The sequence below is a fragment of the Pholcus phalangioides genome, unplaced genomic scaffold, assembly GCF_987345545.1.
Source record: "Pholcus phalangioides strain wild (caught in Gottingen) unplaced genomic scaffold, Ppha-v1.0 ptg000003l_1, whole genome shotgun sequence".
In the NCBI taxonomy this organism is placed as follows: domain Eukaryota; kingdom Metazoa; phylum Arthropoda; class Arachnida; order Araneae; family Pholcidae; genus Pholcus; species Pholcus phalangioides.
Genome location: NW_028301596.1, coordinates 17,740,645 through 17,756,349, shown reverse-complemented (window position 1 = coordinate 17,756,349; position 15,705 = coordinate 17,740,645).

The following is a 15,705-nucleotide window of genomic DNA, read 5'->3' as shown; positions in this document are numbered from 1 at the left end:
AAGTGGATCATGTTTATGGAGACCATTATATAAGACGAAATACGTATAACTGACATTCACGGATATGTTAGGGCTACGCAATACACACACTCAACAAGTTGCAGCTTTCATCAATTCATTATAAATTCACCCAGAGGAATGTTTACGAGGCCATGTACGGTTAAGTAGTGATAGTAGACACTCGGGAATTCACCCCCCCCCCGGAATTCAAAGAACCGTTAAAATAAAATAATATGAAAGACTAATGTAAAAAAATAAATGAACACATTTACATGAAATTTACATCTTTATATTTTTTTGAAGACTCTTCTTGGCGTATGGAAGACGGCGAGAAGGGGAGAAAGAAAGAGGGCAGATATTATGTATATATATAAACCCAAAGAAATACTCAGCAAGTTAAGATTTCCATATATGTTATAACTGATAAGCATATTTGCTTATTTGCAGCTGTCATGGAAGTTGAAAGGAGAATTTTTCAAGCACTGCGAATATAATGATTGATAGAGGGAGATGAAGATAAACCCTCCCTTTTTTTGGGTACAAAACTATACCATGTTTCAAATTTACAAAAAGAACAAAGTTTGACGATATAGGTGTCAACAAGGAGAATGCCTCTATTGCTTCATCTGTTATCACACTGTTATTACATTTCGCTTTTTTTGCAAAATATTCCGTTTTTTTTTTCAAACGATAGATGAGTACTTCTTAAATTTATTCTGGCTTGAATGAAGCCTTCACGACTCTCGATTGTTGATACAGCAAGAGATGCTTCAGTTACGAGTCGTACGCACCGTTCAACTGCTAGTGTGTGAAAATTCGGTATAGATGGAAAAGCAGGTTCAGATCATTTTTGTGGGTCCATTTCCTGATTTTCCATAATAGGTGGTTCAGTCACACGCACTTGATCCCATGCACATAGTTTCGAATAGTGCTCAGCAGAAAAGTTTATTTTCGGAACATGGAATGTACGGATTTCTGCTTCTGATAATCCATCATTTCTAATTTTCAAAATTCTCTAGATTCCCAGTTTTTGTAAATGAGATTCTCATCTGAGAGTAATGAGAGCAATAAATTCTCTGGGTGGACATAGAAGTTTTTTCTCCCATCGCCCCCAACATAATCTAACCCATAGGATCCCATGTTATATCCGTAGCATCTACCGCCCCCCTGGAACATTCCATCGCCCACGTTGGGAATCACTGATCTAGATGCTTCACAAGATGCCTTAGAGGTAACTCATTAAAGTGAAAAAGACAAATAAGCCATTGCAAGGGATGGCCAATTTTTTTCTCTATTAATTTGATAACACCATTTTTATAACCAGTATTGGTAATAGATCGCATCCGATCGCCATCAATTCCTTCGTATCAAAATATTGCTTCAAAAAGTCTAGGATTGATGACTTTATATCCCTTGCTCTACGGCTTCTTGGAGTTGTTCAAAAGCAAATGAAGTACTTGCTTCGGCACCGATTGATGGACCAGCTTCAGTACTAGTACACTGCTCAAAACAATTAGGGGAGCAAGCAAAAAAGTGAAGAAAACCGTGCGAGGCAGCCACGTATTGGCATGCAATGGATAGTACACGCGTATCAATGCGCAATACAGAAAAAAGACGTAAAAAAATTTGGAATTAAGCTTTAATTCTTTGAAAATATGGAAAAAACATGAAAAGATGATTTAGGGCAACAATTTGGTTACATGTAAACGAGTAAAAAAAGTACTGTTTAGACATGATGCATGAGTTTTAATAGGGCGTGTGGTCTCCTCGAACAGCTAAGACTGCTGCACACCTGTTTGCCATGGATGCGATGAGGTTATCGATCAGACTTTGGGGAATACTGTTCCACTCCTCAAGAAGTGCAATCTGCAAGTCTCGGACAGTAACAGGCTGCCTTGGTCGTGCAGCAATGCGTCGTCCGAGCATGTCCAAAACATGCTCGACTGGATTCAGGTCAGGAGAGCACGCTGGCCATTCCATACGCTGTATTGTTTCAGCTTCAAGCATGTTCTCCACCAGACGAGCTCTATGCGGTCGGGCATTATCATCCTGGAAAACAAAATAATCTCCAATGGCTCCAGAGTAAGGGATGACATGAGGTCGCAGTATCTCGTCTGCATACCTTCGGGCCGTCAAAGTGCCATTCCGAATGATATGCAGGTCCGTACGTCCGCCTATGCTGATTCCACCCCATACCATCCAACCAGCTCGTCTGTATTGTGACCTTTCACGAACGAATGCGGGGTTATTTCGAGTGCCCCTGTCCCTCCATACCAGAACACGTCGGGTGTCACACTCCAGACTGAATCGGGACTCGTCTGTAAACAGCTCTTGGCTCCAATCATGTTGCTCCCAATCTCGATGTTCAGCAGCCCATCTTCTTCGGGCCGCACGGTGGCGTGGGGTCAACGGAATGCAGACCATTGGCCTACGTGCATAGAGCCCTCCCTCATGAAGCCGATTATGTACTGTTTGGCTGAACACCCTTCGTCCTGTTGCCAAGAGCAACCGTCTTTGCAGCTGCGTAGCATTCTCTGTTCTGTTTCGACGGGCTGTTAACCGTATATACCGGTCATCAGTTGCTGTAGTGGCGCGTAGCCGACCTTGCCCTGGTCGACGTCTAACATTTCCTGTTTGTTCTAATCGATTCCACAGCCTTGCAACAACACTTCTGGCGACTCCAACAGCGTCCGCGACACTACGTTGTGTTTGCCCAGATTCCAGTCTGCCTATAACACGCCATGCCATGGATTCCGGTAAATCACGTTGTTGAGACATCTTCAAGTCACCTTGTCTCAAAAAAAAAATACTGCGCAATCGAATTTCACAGTTACGGCAGTAAAACAGACGTTTCGGCAACATCCCGATTTCTGCCCTTATCTCCTTTTTCTGGTTTTTGACGTCATGAACTTTGATTTGCATATGAAGTTTTCTTCTTCCATTTCCTGCTAGCCTTTAAATTATGGAGGATTCATTTTATGTTACTTATCGGTATACATCTTTGCGTAATTTTGTTAAAACCATGTGCTCCCCTAATTGTTTTGAGCAGTGTAGATAAAAATGCTCACTTCAACGGTAAACTGTGTTTTGGCTCATACAAATCACTTTCCTCAGAATCGTTGGATATAGAGTTTTCAGTGGTTGATGAACTAGTTTCTGCCGTTTCTTTTTGAGATGACTTCAAATGGGATACTATTTTCATTTTCCTTTGTTCATTGTTCTTTAATTTCTTCATTATTAGGACATTTGCTCGACCAATGGCCATCTTGCGTGCACTTCTTTGATATTGCAAGAAACCTCGATCTAAATTTGGGACCTTTCTCAACTTGTCACACTTAAAGTCTTCAAAATCACATATGCATGCTGCAATGTCGAACAATTTCCGGTCTTCGCACTGAAAAGATTTCAAGTTCAACTTGAAAGTTTGAGAATCTTTCCATGCTTTCATATTTTTCTGAAGATTCTTGTATTTACAGTAAAAGACAGATCTCGACACTGTCTGCTTCAACATTATTCCATTTTGCCGATAATTTTGAATTTTCGTTGTCCCTACAGTCTTACTTTCTCTTCAATCTTCCCTTGGTGGTCCGTAAGAATTATGGCCAGGCTTCGCCTTTACCCTTTTATACTTTATACTAACAAAGGTATATTGCACAAATTTAACCCTGATGAACCTTGTCAGTATTGCAATCAACTAAATAGCTACAATGATCTTTTTCACCTGCTTAAGGAATGCACATTCTTTGCCCTTCAAAGACATACTCATATCTCTAAATACCTTCACCATACCTACTCCCGATCAAACTTTTATCTAATGTTTAGCAACCCCTCTCCTTCTATGTATCTACATTTTTTTCGATTTATCGAGGATATATCAAAAATTGTATTTTTCTTGGGGCAATAGTTTCGACGCTCTTTCTGTTTTTATTTGCTCCCCATCTCTGCCCATGCGCGCCCAGGTAACATTTTATTTATTTATTTTTTTTAAAATCTATCTGGATTCGAGACTATATTATGCATGTATGTTTTTTGTGTTCAAACCTTATGTATTTGTTTCTGTTTTGTGTATCTCCAATAATTTAATCACTAATATTTGTACTTGCCATCAACTGGTGTATTGATAGGCACGATTATGCAAATCATTAAAGGTTCAGTTTAGTTTACAATAAAAGTCTTTGAAAATTTCGCATATCCGTTGGTGAGAAACCGTAGAAATTGAAGCAATTTTCCAAATATTTTCTATCTAATTTCAAGAATGTCTGCAATAGCTGTATCTTTTCTTGATTGTTGTGCCTTCATATTGCGTTGAGTCCATCGAGAAGAAATATAAGAATAAGAAGAAATATATTTATCTCTCCTCTAAGGTTGAGTCAGCAAATAACAAAGCATAACACCGCCATAGGTGGGTGAGACCCGAGAATCCCACTCTTTAGGATTTCCTAAAACGTCACAACAATAAAAGCTTCTGGTCATCATTTTGACTGCTATACATCCTCTCAGTTAAGGGATAAGATTGCAAATAAATACTGAAGGGGCGATGAGTAACCTCAAGAAGTTTGAATTTTGGGGAAAAAAATTAGGAATGGCATATTTTAAATTCTATTACAATGGCAATTTCGAAATTTTTTTTTCGTTCCACCCTAATATACACGTCTGAAACGCATTGCTAGGGAACCACGGTAACCAAAGTAAACGTTCGGAAAGTGATTGTTGAGGCCCAAAAACCATTGTTGCCCGACAGTTTCTCGCCAATTTCGGGCACTCTTGCCCTGCTCTGACGAAATTTTAAAGCAGCCTATCGTTTTACTCGGATCTCATTTGGTACATATAAAAAATTTGGCGACGATAGATCTAAAATTGTACATTTGTATAGAGAACACACACACACACACACACAAAATCAATTTTATATATATAGATTGGTTGATATTTACTCGTTAAAATGACAGAAAAAAATTGAACAAAGTTGCTTCATGACTGCAATATAACCTGTCCGCATCATGCTTACAACTGACAATTTTGTCTTCAGGTAGCACATAAAATACATATGAATTAAGTAGTTTAGAATAATATAAAAATATCACATTGTTTGAAAACGTAATTTTGTACCATTGTTAAAGAATATACATAAATATTTCTCCTCCACACCTGATATTTCATTCCAAAATCTTAGGGTTAACAATCGTTCTCGCTTGACTTATCAAAAAGTAGGAGACACGTGCAGGGCCGTCTTAAGAGCATCATGGGCCCCCGGGCCAAGTCATCTTTCTGAGGCCCTACCAGGCAAATTCTCGTAAATTTCAACCAGATCACATTTTTGTGAGGCCCCTTTTCTCTTGAGGCCCCCGGGCCGTGCCCGGGTGGGCCCATGCCTTAAGACGGCACTGGACACGTGTACTTTTTAGACATCTACTGGCGATTGTGAAAACTCGCTCGCAGTTCACAAATAAAAATCGAATTTTAGGAGTTGCTTAGAAGACAATGCTGACACAAGATCAAAATATAAAATTTTGCTTGAAAAAATCACGAAAACCATGTTGCTTGAGAGATACCCGGCCAAATAAAAGGTCAAAAAGCACTGTATATTTGGGAATTTTTCTTTCAACTGGTCGCCACCGCAAGGCTCGGAAAGATTATAAATATTACAATCAATCCCGCTTATAACGTTTTCTAAAAAATCATCATGGTAAAAGTTGTAAATGGGAAAACGCTTTAAACGGGAAATCTCAATGAGAATTAGATAGAGTTTAGACCACTCACTTTCATAAGTCGTACAGCCGTACTAAGCGGGAAAACGTTAGAAGTGGGAATATTACAAGCGGGATCGACAGTATTCGTAGTTGAATTCACAACTGCAAACTCACTGTTGATTCATTTTTTATAATTTTTTTTATGTTAAATTCTTCATAACATTTTAATAACAGAATTATTTCGAAATTCAATTAAAGAAAATGAAAAATGAAATATTTTTCAAATCCTGTTGGGAATAGATCTATATCAGGTCACGATATCGTTCTGGCTAAAAAAGGCATAGTCAGAGATAAATAGATCTATATCGTGAATATGATATATTCAAATACTTCAAATTTTGGACGATAGATGGCGCCCTTTCAGAAGAAATTTAAAAAAAGTGTATTTTTCTGTAGGTGGGTGGGTTTGAACCCATCCCATCTGTAACTCCGCATCTTACCAACCCACCACAACAGAACTGACTACAGGATGTTATTATTACATTATGACATGAATGTCGCTCTCCACTTGTTAATACAAGATATACTGAAGACTGGATGTTGTGAAGATATTTATTATTTGAGATGTTAATTTTTTAAGGAAGGAAAAGGTTCCCTGTAGAGGCAGAGATGAGTTTTTTCCTTCCTTAAAAAATTAACATCTCAAATAATAAATATCTTCACAACATCCAGTCTTCAGTATATCTTGTATTATTACATTAGTTTACAAGTTATGGTTCGTTTTATTTGTGTTTTCAATTAAATTTATTCATTTTCATATGTATGCACACAAAAATTACAAAATAGAGAAATAGTGAGATATATTTATCATTTTGAGGCAGATAATTGAAAAAAATTATATTATAAATAAGGAAATTATATATAACACAAGAAACAAATTAATGTATTGTGTAGTATATTAATTATTTATTTAAAATTATTAATTTATGCTAATAAAACATAATAAAAATATGCAACACAAAAAAGTTAAAACTCTCAAAGTATGGTAAAAAATGAAAACACATCAAAGTGAAAAAATAAATAATTTTAAGAAAAACACACATATACAACAAAAACAAGAGCAAATTTTTCTAACTTAAAAAAATATGTGCAATTATAAAGTGGCAATTAAAGTTACGGTGGATAAGTTGTTGCTCCCTACTAAAATACCAACATCTACGATGTAAAACATACACAGTAAGGATTCAATTATAACTGATGAAATGATTTTTAAATATCAACATAATTAATCCTATTAAAATCAAAATTTCTTATGAAAAATTATTCATTCAAACGTTTTTAATTTCCATTCAAACAAAAAATTGTACCGACTTTAAATTTTCTCCAAATTTTTATTTGAAGGCAATATTTTTATTTAAATGGACACAATATGTTGATATATCAGCATATTGTGTATCTGATATATATCTTTGTTAGGTTCACGATATAGATGTATGTCACGTTGAGGATATAGAACTATGTCTTCTTTGAAAGATCTATATCAGGTCTATATCGAGAATCTGATATAGATCTTTGTCAGGTTCATGATATAGATCTATGTTTTTCAAACTATATTAAAATAATTTATTGTCCCAAGTTGTTGTCCTTCAAAGTAGAGATTATTCACATGGAATCAAATACATATTCGACTGAAAAATTAAAGACTTGATCAATTAACATCATAAATAATTTGCACCATATAGCACAAGATCGTTCTATATCATAGTTATGACATCTGATATTCCTCTGACATTTCGATATATAACAATATGGTCCAGATATTGTACTATATCGTTGTGCTACTGGGGTTCTTATGTTTGCCGTAGGATTACTTTTATGAACACCAAAAATATAGTAATTAATGTTTCGGCACATGGAATTTATATAGAATTAACACAGAATTTAAGCAGCACAAAAATAAAATAAAATTCATAGATTCCTACCATTTACCTGTAATTTTTCCTTTCTTGTTATTTACTGTTGTGTTTGTATAAAAATCCAACCCATTCGTTCATTGTTGAAGAATTAAAAAAATCAGCTATGGTCGTTTTATCTACACATCACCTCATTATTGACTGTTTTAACTTCCGAATCTCTCAATCTTTCCTTGGAGCGGCGAGTGACGTCATCCTTGTATAAGTCGCCATCTGGTGGCAGCGTCAGCAGTTGTGAGCTTGGCCTGAGTCTGGTCCGGCCGTCCATGTACGGTATGGTCCCTTTCAGTGTGCACGAGCTCCAAGGAAAGATTGAGAGATTCGGTGCCTCTGTAGTCTAGCGCGTTCACCCGGAAAGTGAAAGGACGTGGGTTCGAATCCCCGCAGGGGCAGTTGAATTTTCTCTCTTTCCAAAATATATCTTCGCAACAGCCAGTTGTTAAAATCTTCGCATTCATTTAACACTTATCTTCTGTTATTTCCGGCGTCTTCAGTTATGGTGTTCGATGAAAATTGTTTTGAGGAGGGTGCTCTTTTTCCATTGAGAGGAAATGTTTGGTTAGAAAAGATTTGTAGTGACACAATAGGAATCCGTTTAAAACACAGCGGCTCCTAAATGAATTTAGTTGCGGACCTCCCGGAAATTTTGGTGTCAGCCATGGATCTAGTTCTAGCAGTTCTAGACAGTTCTAGCAGAAGAAACTACAGCTCTCTATCAGTGGAAACGTTCTCGAATAATGGACGACATTCTATCCGACACTGGGAAAAGGCGATGCGATAGCAATGCCATCTACTGAACTGCAAAAAAACAATGGTTCATACTACATTTTAGAAGAAAAGAGAAAAAAAAACAAAATTTTTTTTCAAATCGTTACAATATTACTACTGCAGGTTTACTAACGTTGCAGCTAGTTAAATTAAAATTTTCTTTTTAATTGTTGGGCCATGGACCCTCCAGTGAAAAAACACAGTAGGCCCCCTTGGGGATCTATAACACCCCCAGTTGCGAACCGCCGGCTTTGAAGATTCTGTAAGCTGTTGTGTTGAGGGGAGCAGGGACGTCGAAAGTGTTTCAGACCTGTGGGTGATCGTCTTGAGCTATATGTACGGGATTTGGATTTCTAGATCAAAATCTGTGGTTGCTGGAATTGGCGCTAACCTCACACTACTCCCGACTGTAACACCACTGGATGGGAGTCTTTGGGCTGTCAGGATTATGGTACGTTGCAATATCGGCTGTAGAGATATCAGACGTGTCGAGATTTTGGTACGTGGCTTGTCGATACGCAAAACTGCAGAACGGGGCAACTGGAAGTCCTCATGCAGAATGTCGAATACCTCTATAAATTTCTCAAAAGTCACTGCTGTTTAACAGCCAGCAACGTACGTGACAGTGTTTCCTAACGTTTTTTTGTCGATGGCATCCAACTCATACGGAGCAGCATCGAACAGGGAAGGCAATGGGAGTCTATGGACTCGGTCCGTCAGTCAGTTCGTAGGTGGCTCCTTCAAACCATTTTTTTTGCTTGTGGTCCCCTCTGTCTTAACCATAGGTCCCTAACGTTTAGGAGAGAGGGGGAAACCTTTCTACTACTTATCAAGTTAATTTCTAGGTAAATTTATAGTGCTTATTAGAAATTTTATAAATAAGGTGTATCTCCATAACTCTGGGCTTAGTTAGATACTGGTCAGCTTCCCTCTTGGGGGGGGGGGGAGATCTCCTGGATTTTAAAAGTACTTTTTCTTTCACTTTAATGATTCACACATTTTTTTCCCACAGATCTCTGTGGCCCCCCTTAGTATCAGGTCATAACTCCAATCATTTAAATGATTTTCACCAGTGGACCCCTAATACATCGGAACCAAGAAAATATACACAAAAGACACCTAAGAGCGCATAGAAAAGGGAACGGAATCATCATCCTCCATTTTTGAACAAAAAGACTGATTGTGCCGCTCCAAGTGACATATAAACAGTGAAAAAAGAAAGCTTTATAGGGAACAACGATCGGCTATAGCGATAATACTGACCTTGATACGTTATGCTTCGCTTAAAGATGTTGGATGAGTCAGCCTTGGGTTTTAAAGACAGAGAAACCTAAAACAAAAAAAAAAATCCAATAAATTTTGTTTTTAACCTGTTTCGTTTTCAGAAACAATTGCTACCGAAACAATTGGATCCGACTTTAAACATGCTCAGAATACAAACGGCACTGTATACAAAACGGCATTTACAGTCGGACCCCCCTGACTTAACGAATCAGCTAAAACAGAAAATTTTGTTCGTTAATCGAAGAAAACCGTTATATCGGGTATGAGATTAACACAAATATCTGTATGGAAATTTCCGGAAATATTCGTTGAAACGGATTTGGTTATATTAATGGCTGACTGAATAATGTCGCTTGTAAATGGGTATTACATTCATATTGCTTTCAATAGTAATGAAGTAATAATAATAATAATAATAATTTTCCAGTGGAAAATTTCTGAACCAAATTTTCCCCACCCACCATAAGAAATTTCAATGCTTTCATAAGATTAACTTAAATTTTTTCAAAACCAGTGGGTCTTGTTTCAAACCATTTCGACTTCGGTAGTATTATAATCCTGTACAGTATTAAAAAAATGTATGAATTTTCAAAATAATGTTCTTTCATTGTAATTTCTGTAATTTTTTGTCGAATTAATGGGGGAATTTTGATGCCACATGAAAAAATCTTACTTTTGTTGTTCATTCAGACTTTTTCTCTGAAAGAATTTGATAACATTTCGCCAAGGCAGAAATCGAAAACCCAACGGAAGAAACGGAAAATATACACAAAGAAGAGACTAAAACTAAAAAATAAATTTTTCTTTTCCTGTGAATATTTCATGTCCCAGTCAAACCGGGAGCCACATTGAGCTGATATACATATTCATGGAGCGAAACCCTAACATGAACCAGAATAAATTCAAAAGTCTGAATCGAAGTTTTTTGAGAAGTTCTAGAATTTTCCATCTGTATCTGCGTCATGTTATGTATAACGCGATGAGATCGAGCATATGTCCGTCTCGAACGGAAACACTATTCTCGAGTGATTTCCTGATTTAAACCGTGTTTTTCGTTTCTTAGATATAAACTTGGTTGAATAAAATATCACTATTTTTCAAAAACGAAGCTTCTTATTAAGGAATTATTTTTTAAATAGTGCATTTATACCACCAGCAATTTTAAAAGGGCAAAAATAAAGAATTTCAAAATTCAATGGTCTTAATACAATAAATTCTTCCGACCGCTTTAACAATGATTTGGAAATTTGCTGCTCAGCTAAACAAATGTAATCCGGAAAAACTGGGACTTTTTAACGATGAAAATAGGCATTTTTTGTAACGTTTTATAAAACAACTGCCCTCCTGAACGAGGTTGCAATGACAATGATTTTTAGCAATAGTGATTTCAAGCTTAATCCTCAAAAACAGTGCTTATGTAATGGACGTAATAAAAGTATTTCTAAATAGCAAATTTTTTCAATCACTGCTGTTAACGTTTCCGAACCAATGACGACCGAGTGACAATGGCCTCACAAATACAGGGTGTTTCAAAAAGAATCACCCGATTTGAAATGCGTTTGTTACGAAAAATATTGAACATAGACATTTAAGATTAATTTTATATTACATGGCTAATCATAATTTTTTTTACTAACCAAATTAAAGGTGCTCAATATGTCCACCTTAGGATGCACGGCATATGTCTAAACGGTAGTCAAATTCGTCCCAAACTTCTGCGAGCATGCTTCCACGGCTGCTGTTATGCGTATCTTCAGTTCGGCTAACGTAGCTGGAAGGGGAGGCGCATAAACATAGTCTTTTATAAACCCCCTGAAGAAGAAATCGTACTCTGTGAGGTCCGGCGATGTTGGAGGCCAGTGATGTTTAACTGAATCGTGAGGTCCCGTACGGCCGATCCATCGTTTAGGAATGCGATTGTTCAATAGTTCTCGAACGTCCAAGCTCCAGTGTAGTGGTGTCCCGTCCTGCTGGAAAATGAAGTCAACCGAATCGGGTTCAAACTGTGGGAGAAACCAATCTTGACGAACACTGAAATGGCGGCCAAAGGAAGAACGTTAGCGATACCTGTCGGCAACTGTGTGAAACTCGAGATTTCCCTCTTTCTACCTATACATTATTCGATAAAAACGGATTAAAAGGTGAATAGTTACGATTTTTTTGAATTGGATGATTCTTTTTGAAACACCCTGTACTGTTTTAGTTTATACTCACCAACGACTATGGGATTTTGAAAGGTGTTCTATCAACGATAGTTTTTCATAAAATTGCATCGACAATTGTTTTTTTAAAGTCCCCTAGTCAATAATAGCTTTCTAAAAAGTGCTCGAAACAAAAATGGCCTCTTCCATAGTGCTTTGATAAAATTGCTCTAATCAAAATGTTTTAATCAACGATGGCTTTTCAAAAAACAAAAAATAAATCAAACTATTCTAATCAACGATGGCTTTATAAAAATGCTCTTGATCAATTTCTTTTCAAAAATGTTCTAACCAACAATTTTTCAAAACTGCCCTATAATCAACAAATTCTTTCAGAAGTGCTCCAGTCAACAATGAATTTTCACAAAGTACGCAAATAACAATGAATTTACGAAAAAATGTCCCAATTTACAAATTTTTGAAATACTTTTCAGTAGTAGGTTTAAAGATGATATTTACAGCAGTTTTTTTCTGAAAAAATGCAACCTGAAGCGATATAAAACATATTAATACTATGAGAGATTCCATAAATTTAATTTAATTGAATTGCGAATTTTTAATAACCTCTTCGCTTTGAAGTTTCAAACATTTCTGGTTCGCTAATCAATGTCATGGCAAACACGAATTTCCCCTAATTCATTCATCTCAGACGTTTTCTTTTATAAATATTTCTTAAAAGATAGTCTTTTATGCATCGATCCATCAAAGATTATTCAGATTGAGTTTTCTACTATATATATGCTCATAACTCAGCGTTTTTCTTGGTTATTTTGAAAACTAATATCTAAAGAATACGATTTCGGGAGATAAAGTAATTAAAAGAAAGTTGTCCTATTAAATTCTCTTCAAAAATAAAGAAAGTCATAATTTTATGATGACAATTCAATATTCCAGGGCCACTCTTAAGGATGTGTGGCAGATGCGCCAAATAGGGCCTCGCAGCCATGGAAACGAAAAAAAAAAAAGAAGAAAACAAATTGCAATAATAAAATAAGGTGAATGCTCTTTATATATAGAAATATTTATGAATTTTCTAAATCAGGTGTCGCAAATTGTCAAAGATAATTTCTGGTGTACGTGTCATGTTAAGCATAGATCATAATGCCCAACCTACGGCCCGCGGGGTCAAATGTGGCCCTAAGAGTCATATGATGTGGCCCGTGACATCAAACTTAATTTTATAAAAATGAACTGAGCGGCACATAAATAGATCACTTGGGGGGGAGGGTTCCTTCCTCTTTTGACATGGTAAAAAAACTTCCTTATGTAGAAATATTATTAAAAATATCATTCACTATTGATTTATTTCAAATTTTTTTTTTAATTTCTTGTATATGCTATCCTATGCTGGTACAAAGTTTCACATATCTTCAATACTTAAATTTTTATAAATTTTCAACAAAAAAAAACACATAAAAAACAGATTTGCATATCATTTGAATAACGTGCGACATGGTGCCAGAGCAATTAAGGTGGACCAAAGAACATTTCATGTGACCTTTGGCGACGTGCCTAATCACGTAAGCGACTCTCGCATTTTTTTGCGGATCACTTGAGTGATTCACGGTGCAGTTCCAGAGCACTTAAATGACCCACGGCACGTTTACAGGTCGCTTAAATGATCCGCGGCACAGTTCCAGAGTTTATCATCCAGCCCGCGGCACAATTGCCAATTACTTAAGTGACTTGCGGGGTTGTTCTATATTACTTAATTAAGTGGCCAACGACACGTTTTCAAACCAATGAAGTGGCCGCACTCTCCTTAATGTTGAGTACCTTTGGCATAGATCAAAACCGTTAGGGGTGTGCGACAGGTGTGGACGCTCCGGGCCCAGCACTCACGGTAATGAAAATGGAAAATATATACATCGATTAAATTTTTTTGTAGCGAATAAAAAAAACCAGATGCATTTTCATCAATTATAGAATTATTTCTTTTCTCTTTCATTTATTCTGAATTTTCATAAGTGTTGCAATTATTTCTTTCAGTTATTTTCAATTCATCAATTATAAATTTTCATTAGTTCTCAGATTATTTCTTTCATTAGGTCTTAACCTTTGAAATAATTTCCAAATTTCCAATTTGGTATTACCTTTGGAATAATTTCCTTCAATTATTTAAAATTTTCTTTGGTTCTGAATTTTCATTAATTTTTGTCACTTTCGAATTTTCATTAATTAAGAGCCATGATATTGTTTTCAAACCGGGCCTCACGTCTGGCCCTAGATCAAGATGCTTTCAAACTGTGAGGAAACTTTTTCACGTAGCTGGTCTAAAGTTTTCTAGGGGGAGAGTTATCGTGAATAAATTTTCTATTTCCAAAATTGGACACTCTTCGAATGTGTGAATACGAATTTTATATAAATAATGCCTACAAATCTTCCCATTTAGACGAGTTGTCCCATTAGACGAAAAAATTCCGCAATAGGTATTTGAAATTTAATAGAATTTTTGACTTAATGCAGTATAAACTTTACAGAGCCAGAATTAAATCTGAAGTTATGAAGGAGTATAAAAAATATATTTTTCATATTGAATCATCACTGAAAAATGACCCTAAAAGATTTTGGTCTTTCTGCACTATCAAAAATAGAAATGTTCCTTTAAATATGAAATGTAATAATAATTTTTTGTCGACTACTTCTGATACTGCAACTGCATTTGAGAATTTTTTCAAGTCTAGCTACATCACCAGTGCTACAAATGATATCTATATCTCCGATACGGCTTTTCCTAATTCTTCTAATGTTACCATTGATAATGTTTCTGTGGATGATATTGTTCATAGTATAAAGAGACTTAAAGGCTCTTCTCTAGGTATGGATGGTGTTCCTTCTTATATAGTTAAAGCTTGTGCTATAAATTTTGTTTTTCCGTTGCTTATTATTTTCAATTTATCAATTAGTACCAAAATTTTTCCTGCCGAGTGGAAGAGAGCAAAAGTTGTTCCCATCTTCAAAAAAGGTGACAAATCTTGTATCGAGAACTATAGACCTGTTGTTATTTTATCTCCGTTCGCTAAAATCTTCGAATCGATACTGCACAAAAAAATTTTCAATCAGATCAAGTCCTGTATTTCTGCGAATCAACATGGTTTTGTCAATGGTATCTGTCACTAATCTCCTGAGTCTTAATGCCTGTATTATCGACGCCATACATAAAAAACGACAACTTGATGTAATATATACTGATTTTTCAAAAGCTTTCGATCATATCGATCATGGAATTCTTATCAGCAAAATTAGTAAAATCGGTTTTAACTCTGACTTAGTGAATTGGTTCATTTCCTACTTATCCAACAGAATGTTGTATGTTTCCTATAAATCCAATTTAAGCCAAGGTTTTGTTGCTAGTTCTGGTGTCCCTCAGGGATCTGTGCTAGGCCCGTTGTTATTTATCATTTTTATCAATGATCTATCCGCACTTTTCAAAAATTGTCTACTCTTTGCTGATGATTTGAAGATTTTTAAAAGCATTGATTGTATTGATGTATGTTATAGCCTTCAAAATGAGCCGTCTTTACTTCACGAATGGTGTTTACTTAATAGACTTAATCTCAATATTGATAAATGTTTTGTTCTTTCATTCACTCACAAAAAGAATCCAATCTTTTTTACGTATATCATTAATAATAGCCAATTGCTTAGAAGAACCTCTGCAACCGATTTGGGAGTTATTTATAGTACCAATTTTAACTTTGCTGATCACATTAAAAATCTTTGCTCTGTATCATATAAAAAACTTGGTTTGCTTAAAAGAATGTCGAGAGATTTCAAGGATAGTAATAC